This window comes from Cervus elaphus, chromosome 29 (assembly GCF_910594005.1).
Source record: "Cervus elaphus chromosome 29, mCerEla1.1, whole genome shotgun sequence".
Taxonomy (NCBI): Eukaryota; Metazoa; Chordata; class Mammalia; order Artiodactyla; family Cervidae; genus Cervus; species Cervus elaphus.
Window position 1 is genome coordinate 56413514 of NC_057843.1, and position 25751 is coordinate 56439264.

Below are 25751 nucleotides of genomic sequence, written 5' to 3' on the forward strand. Positions count from 1 at the left end.
TTCAGCAAATACTGAGTACATTTACTAAGTACCTACTAAATACAAACCCCACTTTCACCAAGATAACGCCTCTGGCACCAGAAAGTGGCTAGGCTAGGTTATTACAGGTCTGCTCTCTGTTTCTCCTCAGACATTCTCCAACCAGTTCATACACTTTTTTGGCAATCCTCCTTCCAGAGTTCTCTTACATAACTACATTGCCTTGCCCATTCTGGTTTCACCTGTTGGTTCACCTTGTTCCAGCTTATTAAAAAGTGGTGACAGCCCAGCCTGACCCTCTTAACCATATACACTAGCCCACCTCAGGTCAACAGATTACACGGCTGCTCAAGACACTCCCCTCCTTGGCCTTTAAGAAAAAGAGTCCCTCGGTTTTCTAAGAGGAAATGAACTTAAGAATGTGTTAACAACATCCCAGAGACCATTTTTATTCTTTCCCAATACAATATTATTTTCTAAGTATCACCATTATTGATGACTGAGAAATTTAACCAAATTTGCTTAATATTTTGATCTAAGAGCTTGAATTTATGTTTGAAATGGAAATCACCACTACATTTTGCCTCTACAGGAACCAAACATTCTCATATTCTCCTCAAACTGTACATGAACACCTCCTGGGATAGGCATGGGACAGGGTGACCTGGGGGGAGATGGAATGCCAGGTGGGAAACTAAGCCACCAGATGAAGTGGCACACCTTTCTAGAGAGACAATTTTCCCCTTGGAAGAAAATATAACATTTTAAGTTAAAACAAGCTCCAGTATATAGTAAAATGAACAAATACAGTGCATGATTTTTTTAAGATAAGAACTCAAGAAGACTTCAAAGAAAGTTCCTGTTTGCACTCTGTCGGTCAGGCTATGCCCACAATATATGGAGCTTCCTGCAAATAACTCTCCTGCCTTTACAAGCTCTTCAAGGAAATTTGTGAGAAATGTTTCACTCACACTATGAAATTCTTGAGAGCACAGATCAAAATGGAGCAGGACACTATGGTCCTTGCCCCTGAATGCCTCTTTTATCTTTGGAAAAGCTTTAGTCAAGGAATAAGTTTAATCAGAGAAATGAGAACTTGCAGAAATTAAAACGGTCAAAGGAGACCAAATAATAATGTACTCATTAAGCAAAGTCAAGGGCCTTTAGTTCCTTCTCAAGGACTATAGATAATATTCTGAGCCATATCCTGTGAGCTGTCTTGTAGAGACCAAAACCCCCAGCAGGTGGAAGAAATTAACTACATGATAACCAGACTGTAGTCATGAAATAAGCTGCCACAATTCTGAGATTTGGCCTCAAAGAAATGGAAAGAAATTGCCCCTAGTATTGAAGATTAACTGTACCTAAAACAACCAAGACGGCACTGGTCAGACCACTGGTGATCAGTTTGAAGACAACTGTGAGCGATGACTTTTTTTGCATGATGCCCCTCCCTCTGTCTATAAAAGCTCTTACCCCTGCTTCTGGGGGCGGCGGGGGCGGGGGCAGGACTCAGCCTTTGGACAGATGTCCAACCCCCCACACCCCTTGTCAGCATCTGAAATAAAGCAAACTTTCCACCAACCTGGCGTCTTTATTGGCTTTTAAATGGCAAACAGCCAGACCCCTTTTTTGGTAACAAAACTACGTATCCTCTCTCTCTCTGTCTCACAGGGACCTAGGACAGTGTGTAAGACAGTGCCCGGCACAAAACAGGCACTCTAATGTGAGAAGAATAATTTGGCTGAAATAATGGCAATAGCAGTATCAGTGACAAAAGTTTTTCTTTTTTTTTTTAATCACATTTGAACGGGAGGAAGGGAAGGTGAACAGCCGTATGAGAACATGGAATAGAAGCAACCCAATTTGCCCAAACAGCTAATGGCTGCCAGGTAAACAATCAGATGAAGACACTCAGTTCAGTTCTTCTCTGCTTGAACAAGTACAGTAAGGCAAATATTGTACTTGTTAATCTCACAGAAAACAGTGGTAGGGCTTAGGACACAAGTCTACCAAACGACACTGGTGACATTAAATTTAATAACTTATGCAGGGTTGGAAGAGCATCGTGATAATAATAATGTCACCAATGATATTAAGTCCTGGGTTAACAATGACCTTAAGAAGGTTATTTTGATCATTTGAGAGTTGTGTCAAATATTTCCTACTGAGACTTCACAGCTCTGAAAAGTATAGTTCAGTGTGCGTGCGTATAAAATATGGTGTGGGCTCCCCTCTCCTTATTCCAAATATCGTCACCTTTTTCAACCAGCTGGACCCAAACCAAGTCACAGATGAAAGATGATTCAAAGTATACGGCTTATAGCAAAGTTTACATGTTTCTACTTCCCTGGTGGAAGCACTGCATTTTTACTCATTTGTAAATAATGGAAAAGATGGGTATCTCACACACACACATTCTCTACACAAGCCATCTTATACTGCAGCGAGTCACCTTGCATGCCCAGTATACTCCAACCTTCCCAACTGGAGGGAGAAGCTGGGCAGAGGAGGAACTGAGGACCCCCAGCCCTCAGGTCTAAGCTGCGAACGGTGAGCCAGGCCCCTGCTGCCTTCTGCAGCTATTTTCTTGGCTAAGTCTTATGCCTCAAATACAGGAACTGTCAACCAAAATCATTTCAGATCTTCCTAACAATGGCAGCCAGAGATCCATAAAATATCAACAGAAATCCAGAGAGCAGAAAAACATTTTCTAGTATTAACATGTTTGTAGCTCCTGAGGAAGAAGTGAAAATAGCTCAAGACCTACCATGACTCCAGGCAGAGACAGACACAAATTAATCTCAGTAAAACCTGACTATCTTTCCTTCAAGTAACTTGATGTTATGTTATTTCTGTAGGAGCCATAGGAGCAGAGAGTCTATTTTTCACGATTTTATCATTTCATTCTTGGTTTAAAAGTGAGAGCTTTTTGGTTTACATCTGGGAATCAAATGCTTTTTTATTAACTGGACAAGTCCCTTAACATTTTTAGGTCTAAAATTCTTCATCAATCAGAAATTTTAAAAAGTGTATGACCCCATCTAATTCTGAAAATTAAATGAATGAACTTATAAAATAGGTACCCATGAATATCTGTGTCTAGCAATATAAATGCACAATAATGTCTTGTTTTCTACACAGCAGCAGGAAAACAACAAATACAAAAACTACTATAGAATGCCAAACTGGCTAGCAGCCGGGCCACAGGGCTGACGCTCAGGTGCAGCCTAGAGGCCCGGAGAAGAAGGTGACGTAACCAAGTCGCTGAGAAGCCGGGTCTCCTAAAACAAGTTGGGGAAGAATCTCCAATCGCTGTGTAACTACACTCTAACTACAAAGTGCCCTTTTCAGGGCCCAGATACAAGCAAGTAAAACTTTCTCCCCAAACTCGGACTCTGAACTTGGCCTCGCCCCCAAGGCGTGCCTGGAAGTCCTGTCAAGCTCAGCCGGGGCTCGCCAGGTCCCAAGGGCAGCCAGAGCCGCCGCCTCATCCTCGTCGCCTTCGTCCTCCTTGCTTTCCCAGGGGTCAGACCCGCCTGGTTCTTGGCAGAGAGCAATATTTAAACAAGGACCAAGGTAGCTTTTGTTTTTCCTTTTAATAAACCTTACGGGAATTATATATGCAGATGCGTGTTACCTTTTGATCTTAAACCCCTATTTCAACAGTGTTAATGTCTCTTTAATACTGGCTACCTAATTGGGTACAAGATCTTCAAAAGTGAAAGAGGAGAGTGAAAAAGTTGGCTTAAAGCTCAACATTCAGAAAACAAAGATCATGGCATCTGGTCCCATCACTTCATGGCAGATAGATGGGGAAACAGTGGAAACAGTGGCTGACTTTATTTTGGGGGATTCCAAAATCATTGCAGATGATGACTGCAGCCATGAAATTAAAAGACGCTTACTCCTTGGAAGGAAAGTTATGACCAAACCAGACAGCATATTAAAAAGCAGAGACGTTACTTTGCCAACAAAGATCTGTCTAGTCAAAGCTATGGTTTCTCCAGTAGTCATTTATGGATGTGAGAGTTGGACTATAAAGAAAGCCGAGCGCCGAAGAATTGATACCTTTGAACTGTGGTGTTGGAGAAGACTCTTGAGAGTCCCTTGGACTGCAAGGAGATCCAACCAGTCCATCGTAAAGGAGATCAGTCCTGGGTGTTCATTGGAAGGACTGATGCTGAAGCTGAAAGTCCAATACTTTGGCCACCTGATGCAAAGAGCTGACTCATTTGAAAAGACCCTGATGCTGGGAAAGATTGAGGGCAGGAGGAGAAGGGGATGAGAGAGGATGAGATGGTTGGATGGCATCATTGACTCAATGGACATGAGTTTGGGTAGACTCCAGGAGTTGGTGATGACAGGAAAGCCTGGCATGCTGCAGTCCATGCGGTTGCAAAGGGTTGGACACAACTGAGCAACTGAACTGAATTGAACTGATCCTTTTTAAAAAAATTTTGTCTTATTTTCAAGAGACCATCACTCTGTCATACGGCTTATGTAATGTTCCTTTGGTGATTCTCATACCTCGTGAATGTGAATTTGGGTTGTTTTACTTTATTCACATCAATTCCCTCCACTTTTAAACTTTTTATTTACATTTCTTTTATTACTGTATTACATTTATTCTCATTCTGGATTCTCTTTATTGCTTATTACTTTGCTTTTAATATAATAAAAATAGATGATTTGATTGACACATTTCTTCAAGTTGGTGTTCTTAAACAGAAAGCTAAATACTAAACATCTGAAGAACTGTTTCTTCTTGCACAGTACAAATAAGGTCAACACTCACAGCATCTGTCAAGCTGTAAATGCCACTGATACTTGCCATCTGTAAATTTAAATGGTAAATTATGAGAGGTGTTCTATTAAGAAGCTCTGGTCTTAGCAATTAGATTGCTAAGAGAATATAATTCTGTACAAGTAGAGAGCTAATACAATGAAATGAATTTTATTATTAGTGCAATATAAATTGTTATTGATTTTGAGTTTATGTGCTTTCTTGTTTATTCTAAAGATTGATTTTTCGACATAAAGTAAAAAGTAGCTACCTCAGTAATGCCTTTAAAGCTTTACAAACATACTTATTAAACTGAATCTTTGAAACATTATCATTACTCTGTTAGCAACTAATAAGTATCTGTATTTTTCAAAATAGATGAGGTAATATTTTTAACTGTTTAGGCAGAAATGGTTTTTTTTCTTTTTTTTTCAGAAATGTTTTCTTGAATACTGCTCATGCAATTTCCTTCCTTAACACACACTGACCTTTATGCCCAGTTTTAAATTCTTATATTCTTTTGACCTTCTTTGTCCTTTCAATAAGCCCCTTCACTGAAGAGTCATCAATAAACACAGATTATTCCAAACGTCTTATGTACACCCCTTCTCATTTCCACTGATTTTAATCTACTTCAGACGTGTTACAACAGTTATCTATCACTTCATAACAACACAACAAAGTGATTTAAAACAGCAACCGTTTTATTTACATGATTTCACTGCCATCAACTTGGGTAGGGCTCAGGCAGGTGGTTTTCTGCTGGCTTGCCTGGGATCATGTAGTCATGGTAGCTTTATTGTGGCTTCAGGGTCTTAAAGTGCCTCACTCATACGTTTAGAAGCTGGTGCTGGCTGTTAGCTGGACCTGTGTCTTCAGGAGGCTCACACTGACTTTGTCACATAGTGGCAATGTTTCAAGAGGTTTAGTAGTAGTGCACAAATGCTTTTCAAGCCTCAGCATCTATCATATTTGTTAATATTCCATTGATCAAAGCAAGTCACATGGCCAAGCCCTAAGTCAATGGGGGAGGGGATTATACAAGATCATGAACACAGGGAGATGTACTTTATTGGAGGCCCTTACTATAACAATATACCATGGTTGTTATTTAGTCACTAAGTTGTGTCCAACTCTTTATGACCCCATGGACTGTAGCCCACCAGGATCCTCTGTCCATGGGATTACCCAGGCAAAAATACTGGAGTGGGTTGCCATTTCCTTTTCCTGGGGATTGAACCCACATCTCCTGCATTGGCAGGCAGATTCTTTACCACTGAACCACCTAGGAAGCCCAATAATATACCATACCTAGCCTCTGAATACATTCTCTCAGGCTCCTGTCCTAAGAAACTCCAGTTTATTCTATATAACCACAGCTGGACAGTCCTTCTTAAACACTAATTGTTCTATCATTTTGGAGCTTAGTGTTTCTCAACCAGTGGTAATTTTTTTCCCTAGAAGACATTTGGCAATAACAATTTTTAGTTTCACAATTTGAAAAGTGGGAGATGCCACTACCATCCATTAGAGGCCAGGGATGCTGGTAAATATCCTATGATACACAGGCCCAGCCACCCACAATGAAACAAATAATCTGGTCAAAAATGTCAGTCCTGAGGCTGACAAAACCTTCACCCTAGTTCATCAACCCCTAGAGATGCCCCAATAAAAAAGAGAATGAAAGGTAAACTCTGTTCGGACGTCCAAAATCTACAATCTGATCTCACCTTATATATACAAACATTTCTCCCTTTAGTCTCAATCAGGGTTCCTACTGTTCTCCAGATATGCCACACTTGATTGCATGACTAACTTAATAGCTCATCATTGTGACAAAATGTAAATATCAAACATCCTTTAGCTTTTTTCCCTTCTGCCTAACCAAATCATTTCCCAGCCTCAGGGGAAGAGTTGGATCCTGCTTTTCCTACCAAAGTTTCCACAGTTTCACTGTGACCTTACAAGGACATTGTGTAGCATGTACTGTCAGCTCAGGCCACAGAATGCTTTTTTATTTCTAGTCTTTTTCACGGTTTTATTTGTCATTTTAAAGTTCTGATTCATCTGGAATTTATTTTGGGTCAGGTGTGAGCTGACAGATTCAGCTTTATTTTGTCCTGAATTTCTACTTAGTTATCTCAACACCATTTATGTAACAACCTCTTCCCCTCAGATTTAGATACCACCTTTACCATGTACTAAATTCTTGTATGTATTTCAGTTTATTTCTGGACTTTCTAGTCTGTTCTATTGAGGAATAGAGGAATTTTTAAAGGATTCTTCAGCTTATAAAAAAGATTCCTAAAGGAATCCTATTGGATTGTTTTTTGTATTTTTAACTGTTTAAAGTACTTCACAAGGTCCTAAGGAATGCTTTTGAATATTCCCAGCAATATCCTCAGGGGAAGGCCAAGCTTACATAATCTGTCTCTTATATTTTGAAGAATTAGAGAAAAGAGAGGAGGAAAAAAGAAACAAGAGGCACTTCTTTTCTATTTTAGCATCCAGAAACAGCTAAAAGCAGCGCACAACCATCTCCTTGGCATGAAATATACTCTACAGTGACGTAAGTCTAAGGCTGTAGCATTGTCTGCAATTTGTGAAAAGACCCTATGGAAAACATGGGCTACCCAGAAGCCACTACAATGCCCTGACAGGTCCTGCTGAAATCAACACATCTGACATTGTTGTAGTACACAGAAACCCAGAGTAGATACAATTAAATATCTGAATTAAAAGAGAGAAAATATTCCTTCCAGAGTCATCCAACTTATTCTTCTCTCATAATAAGTGACGGAAGAAAAGTAGATTGCAATGTACCATAGTAATGTCAAGTAAAAATTTAAATGCATTACAAACAAATGATAAAAACAAGGAAATATAAATACTTAAAACATACTTTTTTTTTTTTCATACTTTTTTACTTTATCATTATTTAGAGGGGTAGATGGGGCAGAGATGGATGCAAAATGCATTGTTTTTGTATGAAATGCCAAAATTTCATATGCAATTACCCCTTGATTATCTCCATCTAAATTTGAAAAGAATTTATGTCTTACTTTAATTGGGAAATTTTTAAATAGGCTTATTTAAGTATATTTTCAAAGTCTTTGTTGCTAGAAATTCTATTTTCCTGAAAACATGAGCAGATAGGGCAGACATGTGAAATACTATGACTCTTTTGTAAGCTTCTTTTATTTTGCACAGGTCAGAAGTGATAGTACAGCCACAAAAATGGACAATCTTCAATATAAAAAAGGAAAGACAAGGCCATAGATTTGTGGCAGAGATACAGTTGAACCTGGATTCTAAGCATGATAAATGCATGAAAAGTCTTTAAGGTAACTTTGACTTGTACTTTAGGTTTTTCAAAGGAGAGAGATGCCATCAAACTTGAGAATAACAGATATATTTTTAAAACCTGTCACATAAGTGAAGGAATAGTGAGAATGTCTGAAGTTAAAGACCAGCTATGTTCCAAAGGAAAGGGCATTAGGCCCTGCTGTGTGAGAGAATCACTGTCCATAAAGTTTTTTTGGAACACAGTCACACCCATTCACTTTCACGCTATAGAAACACGATTGAGTGGCTGCAACAGACACGTATGACCTGCATAGCCTAAAATATTTATTCTCTGTCCCTTTACAGAGAAAGTTTGCTAACACTGTTATATATGAAGAAATGCAGTGGCACAGAACTTTCTTAATTTCAAACCATTCTACCCTGAAGGTAGTATCAGTGCTTCTAAAAATTCTTCAAACCCAATAAAAACAGAATAATTCAACTTACAGGAGAATTAAAGTCATCACAAGGGAATGGTAATAGGATAAAAGCAGAATGCAGAAATTCTATTAATGATATTTTACTTAACATTTTTAAAAATAAGAAAATACCAACTAATCAGAATCTTGTGCAATTTTGTCTGGTTGGTAAGTTTTTCTGTTCCTCAGCAATACAGAAGAATGATAAATTGTGCTTAGAATGTATTAATTTTCCCTTTAATGAAGAATTGCCAAGCCTCCTATTAGAAGGCAAAAAGGACCATGGTTTCATGGTATAATATTTCCCATCTTGTTTCCCTGCCAGTGGTTTCAATTTACATTTAGAGCTAAAATGCAGGACTTAAAGAGTTTGACCTCAATTCCATTGCTGCTCTTTCTCTAGCTGGTTTCTGATCAAAAACATTCTTAGTTTAATTTTGAATTGTTCAGCTGTATATACATGTGTGTGTGTATGTGTGTGTGTGTATGTGTAACTATAAAATGTCTCAAAGCCTTTTTGAAAGCAGGCAGTATTTATAAATTATAAATAATTGTAAACAACTATTAGGTGGTTGTGTTCATTTTAATATTGGTAAATTTGGAATGATAATTATATCAATATTTCCTTGTTAGCAACTCCTATTTATTTTAGAACTGCTCAGGACACACACAACTTTTTCCCAAACTTGTATTCTAACAATAGGCAGATTATGTTCTAAGACCACAATGAATTTTTTCCTAGGGAAGCCTATATTTTATTTCAAAACTCAAAAATGACTTTTAGCTCTAGAGAATGCAATGTGTACATTGTTAGATCAGAGATACATTTATATTCACACAAAAATAATGGAGAAATGTACATTTCTGTGTGACATGAAAGTTGTTCCCAATTCTATAACATGAAAAGATGTTAAAATATTAATCCCATATTTTAGACCAAAAAAGATTAAAGCTCCTATTCCCAGAAGTACAAAATGAGACAAACTATATCAGTCAGAAAGAGATCTATAAAATTCTAAAATCATCCCTATTCCTTTGGAAAGGATTATATAATTCAGAATACAAAGGCTGAGGTATTCAAATAAGGTTCTTTTCACCAAAATCCAAGAGCCTCAGCTTAGCAATGAACTAAGACGCTCATTTTTTTTTAAACTAATATAGTAACTGGATATACAGAATCAGGATTTCTATGTTGTTCTATGTATTCCCTAATTTGCAACTCATTAATGTTAAAGAAGATGAGAAAATAATATGAAAGTTAGTTTTAAAAAGAAAGTAACAGGTCACATTTGCACCATACAATAAGATAGAATTCTTGTCCACCAATGCATTTGTTGAGAATGCAATACCTTTGAAGATGATTTTTTAAAACAATGTAGATTTCATTATGTCTTTTATGCTCCCAATTCATGTCTCCCAGTAATAAACAAATTATTAATCTTTATATTTACAATTGGCAAAAGGAATTTCCTCAAACTATTTCAAATTTTGTTTTGAAACCTAAACATTTCCAGGGCCCCATATACAAATATTTGTTCTATGTATGCCGCAGTTTTTCTATGGATCCCCCCATTTCATGAAAGATTACTATAAAAACCTTAGATTTCATTCAAAGAACTCAGATTTCACAAAGTGCACTAGACCTAATAAAATAATTTTTGAAATACAGAGACTCTTGAAATGGGTAACTTCATCTCTGGTAACTCCTAAATGTTTTTCTTTCCTTAGCTTGTATAATTCTAGTAAATGGTGTTCTAAGGACAGAGGCCAAAACAACTGAAAGGCATTTCATTCAAGTTTTCCAAATTTTTTTTTCTGAACTTTTTAATGAATTCCTAAGTACATTTGAGAAGTCATGAAGACTTCCTTTAGTCTTTTTTCTCTCTCTTTTTCCTTTTTGTCCTTTTTTTTTTTTTCAGGGCCTCCATACATTTATTTGTTGACAAAATTAACTGACCCCCAACCCCATCCCAGCACTGGGTTTCTCCTAAGCATCTGTAGGCCTGTGCATATGACATGAGGAGCCCAGGAAGGAAGCCAACAGGAGCTGGGACCAAGGGAGGGGAGGCCATAGCAGTCTGCTACAAGTCACCTTGGTTTAGCTTTAGAAGAAGTTACCAGAAGCTATTTTCTGGGAAATATTTAATGATTGCCAGAACTCCCTGAATAAAATGGAAATGATGGCAAGGATTTACAAGGAAGCACAAATCAATGCACATCTAATAGCAAGCTTCCTCTTCACTTCATGAAGGCATTTAGGGCTGAAAGAGATACGGGTGGACAACTTCAACATTCTCTTACTGTCTACAATTTTTCCAAAGTTTTTTAACTACATCCAAGGTGACCACATTCTTGCAGGAACTGAGTTTTACACATTCCAAACTAATATGACAATAATTATTCAAAGACCAAGCCCTGGAAAAGAGAAAGAGGACGAAAGAGGACTATCTAATAATAGTTTATTAGAGTAGATTGTGAAATGTACGTTTTATGAAGTTTACAAAAAATCAACCCTCAAATTTACCTTACCCCTGAAAGTCAAAGTCACTTAGTTGCGTCCAACTCTTCATAACCCCCTGCACTATACAGTCCATGGAATTCTCCAGGCCAGAATACTAGAGTGGGTAGCCTTTCCCTTCTCCAGGGGATCTTCCCAACACAGGCATCGAACCCAGGTGTCCCACATTGCAGGAGGATTCTTTCCCAGCTGAGCCACAAAGTCCAAGAATACTGGAGTGGGTAGCCTATCCCTTCTCCGGGGGATCTTTCCGACGAAGGAATTGAATCAGGGTCTCCTGCATTGCAGGCAGATTCTTCACCAATTGAGCTATGAGGGAAGCCCCTACATATCCACCAACCCCACCACCCCATCCTTCTTCACCTTCTGATCCTGCCCTTCCAACCAGACAGAGGCTACAAATGGAACATTCAGAAACACACACAATGACTACACCTAATACAATTTCTAGACCATAAAAATCAAGTAAAAAAGTAAAAATTACAGGGGCAAAGATCTAAAGATGTCAAAGTTTCATTTTAAGATGCTTAGAAAATCAGTAATAGTAGATAAATCAAGATAATTGTTAGTGTTTTCATTTTCATGTGTGTTTAATAATAATGAGGTTTTTACTGAGTGTTTTCATGAGCACACGAATGGTGTCTCATATTTTCATGAAAACAAATTCACTTATGTGAGAAATGCAATGTAAGGACAGGTTTTATATTTCTCTAACATGTTTTTCTCAAATCATTCAACCACCATCGGAAGTTCCCATCATTATAACTTTGAGAATAGAACTTTTTTTTTTTCTCATAATTGAGTAAATCCTGCTAAAATTATCCAGGCTCTCCTCAAGAGATACCATTGTTCAAAGACTTGTAGTAGGAGAAGAGGATGGCAGAGGACTAGGTGGACGTGGATACATCAGGAATACGTCACTTCAGACACAGAAACGCACACAGAACACCAGCTGAGAGCGGACAGGAGGACCTGACCAGCGGAAAAGAACATAAAGAACCATGCAAAACTCAGTAGGATGAAGGAACTAGGGGGGGAAACAGGAGTGTTAGCAGGACTGGACCTGCCCTCAGCAGTGGGGGAAGTGAAGCAGGGGTCCGATCCCCACAGCGGGGCAACTGTCTGAGTCAGAGGAGAAACACTGAAGGCTGAGAGTGAAACAGCTGATCTGTGGCAGCCTAAAAGGAATGGGAATCAGACAGTCCTTGCCGCAGCCACACATACCCTGGACAGGAACGCCGGTCTCCTGGAAGGTGCAGCTGCTGGGAGCTGGAGTTTCGGGATTGTGGAGCAATCCCAGAGCAAGCACTGCTGTTGACTGTGGAGAGACGGGTTGAGGGGATGTGAGGGAGGAGGTCCTGGTGGGAAATGCTGGTGGAGGAAATCAGGCAGCCATGGAAGCAAGGAGATACTGCTGAGTCATGCATAGGGGATGGAGCCATGACCATAGCCTCTCGCTCCCCACACACACCAGCATCCAGAGCTGAACAATAGAGAGGCTGGCCCATCAAACACCAGATGCACTGAACTACAGAGTAGGACCACACCCAGAGTGCTCCTTTAAGAGACTGATGCGCCAAACAACAAAGAAGGACTCCAGGCAAGGGATCCCTCTAAATGCCTAAACGGGCGGAGCTACGGAGAGAGAAAGACTGGCCAAAGGGGCTTTCTGATCACCAGCTACAAGAAACTCAAAAAAAAGACTCTGATAGGGCCATAACTCTTGTGCAAAGGCAGTCCATGTCCCTGCACACTTGGCGCCACCAGGGTCCCCACAAGCCAAGCAGATGCACCACCTTCATGTTCAACTCACACCGGAACAGAGCTGCCACAGGCAAAAAGTCTTGCATCTATGCACTCAGGGTCACTTTGGTCGTGTCTGACTCTTTGCGACCCTGTGTCGCAAAGACTGTGTGACTTGCCAGGCTTCTCTGCAAGAGAGGGGGTTCTCCAGGCAAGAACACTGGAGCGTATTGGCCAATACAGGTTGCCATTCCCTTCTAGAGCACTATATTTCCTGCTGCCCTAGCCACCAAACCCCCTAAGTACCTTTGCTGCCAGAACCCCTGTGGCCCAAGCAGCTGCATGGCCTCCACCCCTGGCCCTCACGGGGCAAACCCAAGTCCTTCAGGGCAGCCTCAGGAGCTGAACGACCCACATGCAGAGGTGGGAATAAAACCACAACTGAAACCCAGGGGCCGTGTGGCTAAGGAAGAAGACCCCAAACCTTCCCACCAGCTGCACAAGCTGCAGATTAAATCCACACGATCAACTGGGCAGACTGTGTGTCTATGGAATATACAAAAGGCCCCTGAGAGCTCCCACAAGAGGAAACGCACTAGCTCTGATAGCTGTGGACATTGGAGGCAAGAACACACAGGAGCAGGACCAGACTAGAATCTGAGCTGCCCCCACAGCAGGTCCAGAGACCAGCACAGTGTTGGAGGGCATCCTAGGGAGGTGAGGTGGACTGTGACTACCAGCGAAGGAAAGGACTCTGACAGCAGTGACTCAAGAAAAACATTTATTATTATTTTTTTACTTATTCTGTAGATTCTTTTCGATTTTGTTTTGTTTTCCTTTTTACCCCTCTCTGTTGTAGTTGTCCTCCAGTACTCTTGCCTGGAAAATCCCATGGACGGAGGAGCCTGGTAGGCTGCAGTCCATGGGGTCGCTAAGAGTCGGACATGACTGAGCGACTTCACTTTCAATTTTCACTTTCATGCAGTGGAGAAGGAAATGGCAACCCACTCCAATGTTCTTGCCTGGAGAATCCCAGAGATGGAGGAGCCTGGTGGGCTGCTGTCTACGGGATCGCACAGAGTCGGACATGACTGAAATGACTTAGCAGCAGCAGTAGTAGTTGTCAATTTTATTGGCACTAAGAAATCCAATTAAGCTTTTGAGTTCTGTTTTTTCCTTCCTCAGTCACATTTTTAATTGTCATAAACCTCTGCCTGTATATTGGGCTTTTGCAATTCTGTGGCGTTTTCCTCTTTTTTTCTCTTTTTTTAAATTTAATTTTTTTATTTTTTCTACATTTATTCCTTTGTTTGCTTTTCCTACTGTTCTTTTCCCCTTGCAGTTAATCTTTAACATATGTAAATCTTCATTATCTACCTCTATTTAACTTTACATATCTATTATTTCTCTCCTTTCCTCTCAACATATTTGTTAGTTTTATTTTCATTGCTTTATTCCCCAATTGGCATCTTGCTTTAGTTTTGTTTTCCAGTTTGTGCTTTAATTAGCTTTGTTCGGATAGATATAATTTTTGGTTTCCTTTGTTTGCCAGTCAATCTAGTGTACTTTATTTTTGTTGGACTGTTTGATTTTGATTATGGGTGTAAATGTATATGTGTATATTCAGTTACGCTTTTTATTGTTTTTATAAACCTTTGCCTCTACGTTGTCCTTTTGCAGTTCTGTGGAGTTTTCCTTTTCTTTTCCTTTTTCCTTCTTCGGGTTTTTTTTTTTTCTTTTCTTTTCTCTTTTTTTAACCCTAGTGAGTATCAAATAGTGAGAACTCACACAAAGGAGACCATTTGAATACAAGACCCTGAATCACCCAACCACCAGTAGCTCTCTGTGCAGGACGCCTCATCTAAACAACAAACAAAACAAAAATACAAACCCAATCATCAGCAGACAGGAGTACCACCTCACTCAGCCTTGCCCATCAGAGGAAAAACGAACAAAAACTCAGCACAAATCTCACCCTATATGAAGCTCACAGAAACCACTGAACAAATCATAGGAGGGCAGAAACCAAAAGGAAGACAGAATTCCACCTTCTTTAAGGAAAGAATTCACCTTTCCCTGAAGCCTGGGAAAAGGAGACCTCAAACACAATAACTTTAAAAAAAAATAATGAAAGGGAGAGAAATACTACACAAATGAAGGAACAAACTAGAAACACAGAAGCCCAAAGAAATGAAGAGGAGAGAGGCAAAGTCCCTGAAAAAGAATTAAGAAAAATGATAGAAAAGATGATCAAAAACCTTGAAACCAAATTGGAGAAAATGCCAGAATCAGTTAACAAGGACCTAGAAGAATTAAAGAATAAACAAACAGAGACAAACAACACAATTACTGAAATTAAAAATGCTCTAGAAGGAATCAATAGCAGAATACCTGAAACAGAAGGACAAATTAGTGAGCTGGAAGATAAAATGGTGGAAATAACTTCTGCAGAGCAGAATAAAGTAAGAGGGATGAAAAGAACTGAGGATAGTCTCAGAGACCTCTGGCACAATATCAAATGCACCAACATTCGAATTATAGGGGTCCCAGAAGAAGAAGAGAAAAAGAAAGGATATGAGAAAATTTTTGAAGAGATTAGAGTTGAAAATTTCCCCAACATGGAAAAGGAAATAGTCAGTCAAGTCCAAGAGGCACAAAGAGTCCCATACAGGATACACCCAAGGAGAAACATGCCAAGACACACACTAATCAAACTAACAAAGACTAAACACAAAGAAAGAATATTAAAAGCAGCAAGGGAGAAGCAACAAGTAACATACAAGGGAACCCCATATGCTTAATAGCTGATCTTTCAGCAGAAACTCTGCAGGCCAGAAGGGAATGGCAGGATATATTTAAAGTACTGAAAGGGAAAAATCTACAACCAAGATTACTGTACCTGGCAAGGATCTCATTCAAAATTGGTGGAGAAATAAAAAGTTTTTCAGACAAGCAAAACTTAAGAGAATTCAGTACCACCAAACCAGCTTTACAACAAATGTTACAGGGACTCATATAGTCAAGAAATAAAATAGAAGAAAAAAGATCTACAAAATCAACCCAAAACAATTAAGAAAATGGCAATAGGAAAAAAAAAAATATATATATATATATATATAAAAAAATAATTACTTTAAATGTAAATGGATTAAATGCTCCAACCAAAAGACACAGACTGACTGAATGGATACAAAGCAAGACCCATACATATGCTATCTACAAGAAACCCACTTCAGACCTAAAGACACATATAGACCGAAAGTGAGTGGACAGAAAAATATATTCTATGCAAATGGAAAGCAAAAGAAAGCTGGAGCAGCAATCCTCATATCAGACAAAATAGACCTTAAAATAAAGAAGAATCCAAGAGATAAGGAAGGATGCTACATAATTATCAGGGGATCAATCCAAGAGGAAGACATAACAATTGTAAATATCTATACACCCAACATAGAGCACCTCAATACATAAAACTGATGCTGAAACTGAAACTTCAATACTTTGGCCACCTCATGCGAAGAGTTGACTCATTGGAAAAGACCCTGATGCTGGGAGAGATTGGGGGCAGGAGGAGAAGGGGACGACAGAGGATGAGATGGCTATGGCATCACTGACTCGATGGGCATGAGTCTGAGTAGACTCCGGGGGTTTGTGTTGGACAGGGAGGCCTGGCGTGCTGCGATTCATAGGATCACAAAGAGTCGGACACGACTGAGCGACTGAACTAACTAACTAACTATGCACCCAACATAGGAGCACCTCAATACATAAAACAAACACTAACAGACATAAAAGGAGAAATTGACGGTAAGACGATAATAGTAGGAGACTTGAACACCCCACACACATCAATAGACAGATCATCAAGACAGAAAATTAATAAGGAAACACAAGTCTTAAATGATACATTAGATGAGATGGATCTCATTGATATCTTCAGGACATTCCATCCAAATGCACAAGAATACACCTTCACCTCAGGTGCACATGGAATATTCTCCAGGATAGACCACATCTTGGGTCACAAATCAAACCTCAGTAAATTTAAGAAAACTGAAATCATATCAAGCATCTTCTCTGACCACAATGCAATAAGACTAGATATCAGTCACAAGAAAAAAACTGTAAGAAACAAAAACACATGGAGACTAAACAACCCGTTTCTAAATAACCAACAGGTTACTGAAGAAATCAGAAGGGAAATCAAAAAATTTCTAGAAACAAATGACAATGAAACCATAACAACTCAAAACCTATGGGATGCAGCAAAAGCAGTTCTAAGAGGGAAGTTTATAGCAATACAATCCTACCTCAAGAAATAAGAAAAACATCAAAAAGACAACCTAACTTTACACCTAAAACAACTGGAAAAAGAACAACAAAAAAAACAAAATTAATAGAAGGAAAAAAATCATAAAGATCCAAGCAGAAATAAATGAAAAAGAAATGAAAGAAACAACAGTAAACATTCATAAAAATAAAAGCTGGTTCTTTGAGAAGATAGACATAATTGACAAAACTTTACTAAACTCATCAAGAAAGAAAGAGAAAAATCAAATCAACAAAATTAGAAATGAAAAAAGAGAGGTTAAAACAGACAATGCAGAAATACAAAGGATTATAAGAGACTATTATGAACAACTATATGGCAATAAAATAGATAACCTGGAAGTAACGGACAGATTGTTAGAAAAGTTCAATCTTCCAAGACAGAACCAAAAAGAAATAGAAATTAGGAACAACCCAGTTACAAGCACTGAAATTGAAGCTGTGCTCAAAAATCTCCCAAAAAAAAAAAAAAAAAAGCCCAGGACTAGATGGCTTCACAGGAGAATTCTAGCAAACATTTAGAGAAGAGCTAATGCCTATCCTTCTAAAACTCTTACAAAAATTTCAAAGGAACACTTTCAAATTCATTCTACGAGGCCACCATCACCCTGATACCAAAACCAAACAAAGGCAACACACAAAAAAAGAAAACTACATGCCAATATCACTGATGAACATAGATGCAAAACTCCTCAACAAAATTTTAGCTAACAGAATTTAGCAACACATCAAAAAGCTCATACACCATGATACAGTTGGGTTTATTCCAGGGATGCAAGGATTCTTCAATATACACAAATAAATCAATGTGATATACCATATTAACACTGAAAGATAAAAACCATATGATAATCTCAATAGATGCAGAAAAAGCCTTTGACAAAATTCAGCACTTATTTATGGTTAAAACTCTTCAAAAAATTGGCATAGAAAAAACCTACTTCAACATTCTAAAGGCCATATATGATAAGCCTACAGCAAACATTATTCTCAGTGGTGAAAAACTGAAAGCATTCCACCTAAGAAAATTATAGGACACTAATGAAAGAAATCAAAGATGACATAAACAGATGGAGAGATATTCCATGTTCGTGGGTAGGAAGAATCAATACTGTGAAAATGACATACCCATAGGTACATGGGTTTATTTCTGGGCTTTCTATCTTGTTCCATTGGTCTATATTTCTGTTTTTGTGTCAATACCATACTGTCTTGATGACTGTAGCTTTGTAGTATAATCTGAGGTCAGGAAGGTTGATTCCTCCAGCTCCATTTTTCTTTCTCAAGACTGCTTTGGCTGTTCAGGGTCTTTTGTGTTTCCATATGAAATGTGAAATTTTTTGTTCTAGTTCTGTGAAAAAATGCCATTGGTAATTTGATAGGAATCACATTGAATCTGTAGATTGTGTTTGGTAGTATAATCATTTTCACAGTACTGATTCTTCCTACCCAGGAACACGGAATATCTCTCCATCTGTTTATGTCATCTTTGATTTCTTTCATTAGTAGTCTTACAATTTTCTGTGTACAGTTCTTTTGCCTCCTTAGGTGAGTTTATTCCTAGATATTTAATTCTTTTTGTTGCAGTGGTGAATGGACTGCTTCCTTAATTTCTCTTTCTGATTTTTCATTGTTAGTATATAGAAATGCAATTGATTTCTGTGTATTGATTTTGTGTCCTACAACTTTGCTAAATTCACTGATTAGCTCTAGTAATTTTCTGATATCATCTTTAGGGTTTTCTACGTACAGTATCATGTCATCTGCAAACAGTGAGAGCTTTACTTCTTCTTTTCCAATCATTTTATTTCATTTTCTTCTCTGATTGCTGTAACTAGGACTTCCAGAACTATGTTGAATAATAGTGGTGAAAGTGGACCCCCTTGTCTTGTTCCTGATCTTAGGGGGAATATTACTCGGTCACAAAAAGGGACACATTTGAGTCAGTTCTAATGAGGTGGATAACCTAGAACCTATTATACAGAGTGAAGTGCGTCAGAAACAGAAAGATAAATACCATATTCTAATGCATTGAACTGTGGTGTTAGAGAAGACTCTTGAGAGTCCCTTGGACTGCAAGGAGATCCAACCAGTCCATCCCAAAGCAGATCAGTCTTGGGTGTTCATTGGAAGGACTTATGTTGAAGCTGAAACTCCAATACTTTGGCCACCTGATGTGAAGAGTTGACTCGTTTGAAAAGACCCTGATGCTGGGAAAGATTGAGGGCAGGAGGAGAAGGGGATGAGAGAGGATGAGATGGTTGGATGGCATCACTGACTCAATGGATATGGGTTTGGGTAGACTCCGGCAGTCGGTGATGGACAGGGAGGCATGCTGCGGTTCATGGGGTCACAAAGAGTCGGACACGACTGAGCAACTGAACTGAACTGAATGCACATATATGGAATCTAGAAAAATGGTACTGAAGAATTTATTTACAGGGCAACAATGAAGAAATATACATAGAAAATAGACATATGGACATGGGGAGAGGGTGAGATGTATGGAAAGAGTAACATAGAAACATACATCACCATATGTAAAATAGACAGCCAATGGGAATTTGCTGTGTGGCTCAGGAAACTCAGACATATCAACATATCAACATATCAACCCCTGTATCAACCTAGAGGGGTGGGGTGGGGAGGGAGATGGGAGGGAGGTTCAAAAGGGAGGGGATATATGTATACCTATGGCTGATTCATGTTGAGGTTTGACAGAAAACAACAAAATTCTGTAAAGCAATTATCCTTCAATAAAAATAAATTAATTTGAAAAAAAATAATTGTAGCAAAATAGTGACACACCAGGGTGTCTACATGCCTGTCAGATATTTACCTGTTTGATCACCTCTCTATATATTACACTACTGAAGTACTGACCAGGGTACAATAAACAATGCAATGTAACTGGTTTTGAATTCACATTTGAATTGATTGAATAGTTTATTTAAGACATGGAAGTAAAATATAAATGGAAGATATCAAGAAGGACTGAAGCAGATAATCCTCTAAGAGAGTGCCAGGAGAGCCAAGGAAAATGGAGATGTTGCCATAGTTACCAGGAAACACAGTACTAGAACCTCTATGTCAGGAAGAAATTGAAAATGCAGCAAAATAAGCTCAATTCAATGATCATTTTTGCCTCTGTACTTTAATGTGATCTTGGCCTTTGGAAACAACCCAGAATGGGGGGGGGTGGGGGGTGGGGCAGGGGTAAGGTGGTGAGTGTCTTAAATTCTTCCTATTGGCAACAATCTATTCTTATGAAGCTCTCTCTCTCTGGAGCCTCTATTACAAATCAGTGTAATCAGAGACACAGCCTCCTTCTAAAATGATCTCCTAATTAAGGAATTGATCTGACCTGTCTATCATTCATGGAAACCCACCACCATCAGTAACCTAGGAAAACTGTGGTTCTTGTAGAATCACCCTTTTGTCAGTTCTATATCACCCATGGGAGTTATTTTTGTATCATAGACAAAGTCGGTAGTAAGAACCTAATAGTTGCTTATCATTAGCCCCAGCATACCCTATATTCACTTTTTTCTTCACTTTATTTTAGTAACACTTATAAATGAAATTCAAATATTTATAGCAAGCTGATCAAAGGGACCATAATCACAATATTCACAGATGAAAGACACAAAGAAAGGCAGAGAGAGGGAAAGAATTTCTATCTGTAACAGGGCTTACACATAGTAATAAACTAGGCCTAAAGTAAAATTGGGCTAGGGGCTTTCCTGGCGGTTCAGTGATTAAGAATCCACTTTACAATGCAGGGGTCATGGGTTTGATCCCTGGTGTGGGAACTAAGATCCCACATCCTAATCCCACATGCTGCTCCCACTGAGACTGCACTCTGCAAGAGGAGAAGCCCACAAGGGAAGTCCATGCCCCACAACGAAGAGCCTATGCACCTCAACAAAAACCCAGGAGAGCTAAAAAAAAAAAAAAAAAAAGTTGGATATATGAAGTAAATTTATTATGTCTTCCTATTAACTGATTTTTCTCATATAAAAGTTTGTAGGACTCTGAGAAGTCTACCCGGTCTACCAACTACTACATAAATGATGGAGATTATAGATAGAAGTATAATTAGAAAGAGGGACATCTGTGAAGTAACAAACAGAAAGGGAAGCATGCTAATGTTGGAAATCTAACAGAAGTCGGTGAGCCCAGTGATCTGGAAGTGTAGCACTGTGTATCTGTGGTAAAAGAGTGAAAAATACTTGAGTAGCTTGAATTTATGTCTATTCGATATGACCTGACTTTTTTCCATTCAGATCCATTTCTGGACCTTGTATCTCATATACACAAAGTTCCACAGGAAGAAATTGAGTACAATCACTTTCTTCTCAAACATCAACAGGTCATGACTTAAATGCCACCTGAGAGCAGATGAGTTCCAAAATGAGCTTTCTGTGTGACTCTCCAGAATTGGTAAATGATTGTCTCACATGTTATCTTTAATCAGAGATTTTCAAGTTTAAGAACTTTGTATGCTTATCATTTTAAGTCATGTATATTTTTACATAATATGTACTCAGTATATCAAGAAAACTCAAGAGATTTAACTGAAAAACTTCATAAAATTATATACTTGGATTAATTTGTACAAAATATTGTTTAAAGACTAAGCATTAGTATTATAATATCTCTAAAGAATATGTACAAATCTATGAAATAAGATGTATGTTTAAACAGTAAAAGGAGGGAAAAAATCCACACATAAACACACACACACACACACATAATAAACCAAAAAATGCAAAATGCCATTAAGAATATTTTAAAAAATCAATGTCAAAAATCATCAAAGGACTTCCCTGTTCACCCAATGAATGGGAATCTGCCTTGCAATGCCAGAGACACAGGCTCAATCCCAGGTCCAGGAGGATGCCACATGCACAGAGAAGCTAAGCCCAGGTACCACAACTACTGAGCCTGACTGAAGCCCGCCAGCCCTAGAGCCCACAGGCTGCAACTACTGAGCCCGCGTGCCTAAGAGCACGTGCTCCCCAACAAAAGAAGCCGCTGCAGTGAGAAGCCTGTGCATCGCAACAAGAGCAGCCCCCACTGGCCACAACTGGGGAGAGCCCACATAAAGCAGTGAAGAACCAGTGCAGCCAAAAAACACAAACAAATATAAGTAATCATCAGGAAACAAAATAAGATACCCTCTACATAATATTGGCTATACGGTTAACAGAGCACTGAAGTCTCCAACGGTGTCGCAAAATAGGCATTTCCATACATCACTATTAGAAGAATAAATTATACAGTCTTCTTGAGGACAGTTTAGCAATTTTTATTTGAAATCTTTAAAAATGTTCATTTTGTAACTTTTGAGCCAGTAATTCCATTTCTATGGCTTCATTCCAATTAAACAATAAAAAATGTAAACATTTGAGTGCAAGAACTCAAATTTCTCATTTGAGTTCTCATGAGTGAAATTTCTCATTTCTCATGAGTGAAATTAGAAGCAATCTGCGTGTTCTGTAGGTTCAATATAGGGTGATATTTAAATAATTATATAAAATTTCTATAATGGAATAACAAGCAAGCATCTAAAAATGTTTTTTTAAAAAATGTATAAGAAGAACATAGTACAAATTTAGATGGAAAAAAGGCAGATACAAAACTATATTTACAGAATGATCCATACTGAAGTATGTTATAATAATGCCACATCTTAATTTCATTTTAATAAACTAAAAATATTTCATTTGATCATAAAGATCCTAAATCAGTGATCAACACACTTTTTCTTAAAGGTAAGATCACAAATACTGATAGTTTAGGCATTGCAGGTTTAATTTGTATTTTATTTTGTATCTGATCACAGGCTAAGAGGCAAAATCAAAGACATAATACAGGTTATCATATAACCATTTAAAATACAACAAATTAAAGTTGTAAAATCATTTTCAGGTTGTAGGCATTTAAAAAAAAAACAGGCAGCTGACTGCAATTTTCCAACCCCCATCCTATGTTGACAAACTTAGTAAGTTTTCATTACTTTCTGGTTTAAAATGTCCTATTCAACAGGTGTGAATATTAATACCTGCCCTGGGCACCTCACAGATTGCAGTAAGAAGCTGACGTGTAAGAAAGCTTTTGGCAAATATAAAATTTTTTAAAAATCACAATATGGAAGAATTTGCTCTCACCTGGAGTTCCTTTTTCTTTTTTCTACCCATCTAAATCCTATCAGTCCTTCAAGGACTATCTGAGATTAAACCCTTTACCAAGAGGCCACTCCCACTCCTAAAGCTCCAGCAATCTCTTTCTTCTTCAAAGGATGAGAATACCATTTAGATTTCTGCATGTGGTGGCACTAGTGGTGAAGAACCTGCCTGCCAATGCAGGAGACGAGATATGTAGGTACAATCCCTGGGTCGGGAAGATCCCCTGGAGGAGGGCACAGCAACCCACTTCAGTATTCTTGCCTGGAGAATCCCACGGTTAGAGGAGCCTGGCAGGCTACAGCCCATGGGGTCACAAAGAGTCGAAAACGACTGAGGGACTAACACTTTCACTTTCATGTGTACGTGATATTATTTTTTTCTCAAATTAGATGATACATATCTTGAGGAAAAACTTGTCTTGGACATTATTTTCTATCTCTCACTACAAACAGCTAACCATAGTCATTTTAATTTATTATACATTTAAAATGGGCTTCCCTGATGCCTCATCACATTAAAAAATATTCACTTGCAATGAAGAATATGCAAGAGATACGGGTTTGATCCCAGGGTCAGGAATATCCCCTGGAGGAGGAAATGATAACCCGCTCTAGTATTCTTGCCTAAAAAAATCCCATGGACAGAGGAGCCTGGTGGGCTACAATCCAAAGGGTCACAAAGAGTCAGACACGACTGAGCAACAGAACACACACACATGTACATTTAAAATATACCAATTAAATTAAATGACAGGAATTGTACTATTGCATCTGTTCCAGAAATACTCAACTTTGTGATCCCAGGGTATAAAGACTTAACTACAAAGCAGTCTTTTATTTTAAATTTTTAAAAGACATGTACCAATAAAAACAAACAGGTACAAAAACATCATTTAACTTTCCAGGGAAGCAAAACTGCTTCCAGTAAACCACAGCTACCACCAAGACCTCCCACTTCACTGCAAACTGAAAACAGTGATAGTTCATGATCAAATACCTAGGACTGGGGAGGCCGTTTACTACCAATAATCATAGGGAACGGATTGTCTATATATTCAGTTATTCTAAGCTATTCTCATTTACAAATATAAAATCTCAATTTTTATGACATGAAATCATTATGTGTCATTAAAAAGCTGCAAAACTTCAAATAGTGACTAATAATGTGCATGCGGTGACCCTTCACACTGCACATATTCCAAACCAATATCCCCTCTATGTTTCTTATTTCATTACTTTTATCTTAAAAAAAATTTTTTTCAGGTATCTTTGGCAAGCTATGACAAACCTAGACAGCATATTAAAAAGCAAAGACATCACTTTGCTGACAAAGGTCCATATAGTCAAAGCTATGATTTTTCCAGTAATCATGTACAGATGTGAGAATTGGACCATAAAAAAGACTGAGCACTGACAAATTGATGCTTTCAAATTGTGGTGCTGGGGAAGACTCTTGAAAGTCCCTTGGACTGCAAGGAGATTAAACAAGTCCTAAAGGAAATTAACCTTGAATATTCATTAGAAGGACTGATACTAAAGCTGAAACTACAATACTTTGGCCACCTGATGTGAAGAGCTGACTCGCTGGGAAAGACCCTGATGCTGGGAAAGACTGAAGGCAAAAGGAGAGGAGGGCAGCAGAGGAAATGGTTAGACAGCATCACCGACTCAGTGGACATGAATGTGAGCAAACTCTGGGAGACAGGAGAGGACAGGGAAGCCTGATGTGTTGCAATCCATTGGGTTGCAAAGGGATGGACACGACTTAGCAACTGAACAACAAATCTTCGGCAAAGGTACTTTAAGCAACCAAGTATAATTTGGAGCTTATCCCTGAATGACCTAATTGTATACTAAATGTGCTAGGTGTTATGAAGAATGTGAAGAAGTGGAATTAACCTCATAAAATCACAGTAGACTATGCTGTAAGGCCAGGGAACAGTTGCTCTGGGTATACCATTTCTCAGCTTTCTGGAAGTGAGATAGACTTGAAACAAAACAAAAGAAACTCTAGGAGATAGAAAAATCAAAAGAGATGCCCTCAAGGCCATCATTAAAAGGTCTACAAATAAAGAATGCTGGAAAGGGTATGGAGAAAAAGGAACCCTCCTACATACTGCTGGTAGTAATGTAAACTGGCATAGCCACTGTGGAGAACAGTTTGGAGGTTCCCTAAAAAACTAAAATCAGAACTACCATATGACCCTGCAATCCCACTCTTGGGCATATACCCGGAGAAAACTATACTTCAAAAAGATACATGTACCCCAATGTTCATAAGAGCACTATTTACAATAGCCAAGACAGGGAAACAACCTAAAATTCCATCGACAGAGGAATGGATAAAGACATGGGGTGTGTGTGTGTGTGTGTGTGTGTGTGTGCGCGCGCGCGCGCACGAATGGGGGGGAAGGTCAGCAAAGCCCCAGATGTCAAAATATC

The 25751-nt window shown here is 38.6% G+C and overlaps 1 long non-coding RNA gene across 1 annotated transcript; it reads left to right on the plus strand.

The window, feature by feature from the left end:
- The first annotated feature begins 7970 nt into the window (after positions 1–7970).
- Positions 7971–25511, plus strand: LOC122686002. The gene is made up of 3 exons (XR_006338604.1): positions 7971–7982; positions 8855–8856; positions 25356–25511. It is a non-coding gene; the product is annotated as an uncharacterized LOC122686002 (long non-coding RNA).
- The last annotated feature ends 240 nt before the right edge of the window (positions 25512–25751 follow it).